At 53.8% G+C, this 2,546-nt stretch overlaps 1 long non-coding RNA gene across 1 annotated transcript in view; it reads left to right on the top strand.

The window, feature by feature from the left end:
- The first annotated feature begins 1,649 nt into the window (after nt 1–1,649).
- The window catches only part of LOC116095687, a 2,602-nt gene continuing 1,705 nt past the window's right edge, over nt 1,650–2,546 (top strand). The window contains exon 1 of the long non-coding RNA XR_004120690.1: nt 1,650–2,099. This is a non-coding gene — a long non-coding RNA (uncharacterized LOC116095687). The remainder of the gene's footprint in view (nt 2,100–2,546) is intronic.

Raw genomic sequence — 2,546 nt, 5'->3', positions numbered from 1 at the left:
CCCTCTCTTTTCCTTCTCCTCTCTCTTCCCCTCCTCTCCCCCCTCTTCCCCTCCCCTCCTCTCCCCTCCCTTCCTGTCCTCTCCTCTCCCCTCTTCCTGTATCTACTCCAAGGCCTTCATGTATTCCCAGTCTGGCCTACACCTTACAATGTAGCCAGGGTTGACCTTGAACTTTCTATCTCCTGTCTCCAGAATGCTAGGGTTATGGGTGTACATCACCACACCCTATTTGTGTGGTGCTGAGTATTGAACCCAGGCCTCTTGCATACTAGGCAAGCACTCTACCAATCGAGCCACATGCCTGGCCCCTCAAATATAGGAGCTGAATGTATAACCACGTTGCTCTTGATTTTGCCTGTGGACTGTCTCTGAGGCCCTTAGGGCAGACACTGGCTAGGGTGGTGCCGGGGGTGGGGTGGGGTGCTGAGCCATACGTACACACTTGTTAAATTAATGGGGCCACACGGGAATATGAGCTGCTTCTCCTCGTTTAGTCTTAGTGTCTGGGATTGTATGTATGTATGTATACATATATGTTTATTTGTTTGTGACAGGGTCCCATGTAGCCCAGGCAAGTCTTTATTTTTTTAAAGATTTATTTATTTTATGTGTATGAGTACACTGTAGCTGTACAGATGGCTATGAGCCACCATGTGGTTGTTGGGAATTGAGCTCAGGATGGCCCCCGCTTGCTCTGGCCCCACTCGCTCCAGCGTAATTCACTGTAGCTGTCTTCAGACGCACCTGAGAGTGCATCAGATCTCATTATGGGTGGTTATGAGCCACCATGTGGTTGCTGGGGATCCGAACTCAGGACCTTCGGAAGAGCAGTCAGTGCTCTTACCCGCTGAGCCATCCCGCCAGCCCCGCCCCCCGCCCCAGGCAAGTCTTGAACTCCCAATACTCTTGCCTCCAAATCCAGACCACCATGCCCAGCTTGAGAACACAAACTTCCTGGCCTTTGCAAAGCTCAAACAGTAGCTAGAATAGCATGCTTAGGTCTCAGTGAGCTGGAGAGATAACTTATTCAACAGCATTTACTAACTATCTTTGTCCCCAGTGCTGCAGCAGGCCACAGTACATGGTCCTGCATGGGTGTCCTGGGTCTAAAAGAGACAGAGGCACTTGTGCCCTTGAGGACTGAACACGCCAGCCACCGTCCTGGAAGTCAGGCTTGGTTCAGGTCTCCCCTTAACTTTGGCCTGACAAACCCTCCAGGTAACAGGGTGTGATGACTGTGGTCCCCACCCTAAGGCAGAGCAATAGCCTAGATCCTGGGACTCCTCATAGGGTCAGCTCTGAGGCGGGAGTGGCCACTTGACTTGCTCTGATGGATAAAGTGAGAGTGGGAACTGTGCAGATCTCTTTGGGCAGAGCACTCCATCCTCCTCCTCTCCCTCCGCTGCGAGGCTATGGGGAATGTGTCTCCCTCTGCCTGGGTGATGCTGCCAACCAGAACCATCTTGATCATGTTGGACAAGCTGTGTAGGAGCGGCAACCTGATTTAGCCTGTCCCGTGGGAGTTCATCTGAGGGGTGTAGCCGGGAAAAGCATTGTGGGAGGTGGGGCAGAGCCAGGTCCAGCAGGCTGGGTGAGGTGGGACAGGCAGAGGGTGAAAGTGGCATGAGGGAGGGCCAGACAGATGGACGGGCTGACTGACCAACTGAGAGCTGAGGGCATGCTGTCCCCTAGAAATGGCGGCTGAGTTTTCACTGACAGATCACGGGCCATTGAGAGAGAGCATCTCTTCAGGAGGCTTGCTCCCATGGCCCAGCACCAAAGCCTTTCCACTCCATTCAACCACCCAACTGTTGAGCACAGACTGAGAGGGCCAACGGCTGCTGCCTTGAGCAGCCCCTCCAGTAGGACCAGGGCTGGAAGTGACTCATGGTCTTATCCAAGAGCCACCTTTGACATCCGGTGTCAGAGTCATGGGCCTGTGTTTTGTGCCTGAAAGCCAGTTGCTACTGGAGGAAGGCAGCCTGGAATTCTTAGCAGCAGCTTGTCATCTGGTCCTCAGTGCGGGTCACACTGTCGCCGTCACCGAGGAGAGTGAGCCTGGGTATTCAGAAGAGAAGCTTTGCCTCGTGCTGGTTCAGGTAAAGCCATCACTGCTGGTTTCCTTGGGGGCTGGCGGTCAACCAGAGGAATGCATATCCCAGCCAGAGTCCCCTGCGGCTGTCAGCCACTTGTGATTGATCTGGGGTGGCTGGCCTGTACAGGGGAGGCAGAACAATGGCTTCACTCACCCACAGGTGACTAAGTCACATCCTTCTGGGCCAAGGAGCCCAGGTGCAGATGCTTTCCTGCAGAGTGGGGCGGAGCTGGGTTTTATGGGCTGTGAACTCCTATCAGTAAGTGATAAGAAGCCCCAGGCCATAGGCTCTTAGGTGATTGGAGAAATAGTCCACAGGCCCAGGATGTGAAATAAATGAGTGTGAGTCATTCTGCAGGGCCGGGCTCTTCGCAAGGACATTTATCTACGGATTCTCCCCCCGCCCCCACATACACACACACACACACACACACACACACACACACACACA

The sequence above is a fragment of the Mastomys coucha genome, unplaced genomic scaffold (assembly GCF_008632895.1).
Source record: "Mastomys coucha isolate ucsf_1 unplaced genomic scaffold, UCSF_Mcou_1 pScaffold18, whole genome shotgun sequence".
NCBI lineage: Eukaryota > Metazoa > Chordata > Mammalia > Rodentia > Muridae > Mastomys > Mastomys coucha.
This window is presented reverse-complemented; position numbering and strand designations above follow the sequence as displayed.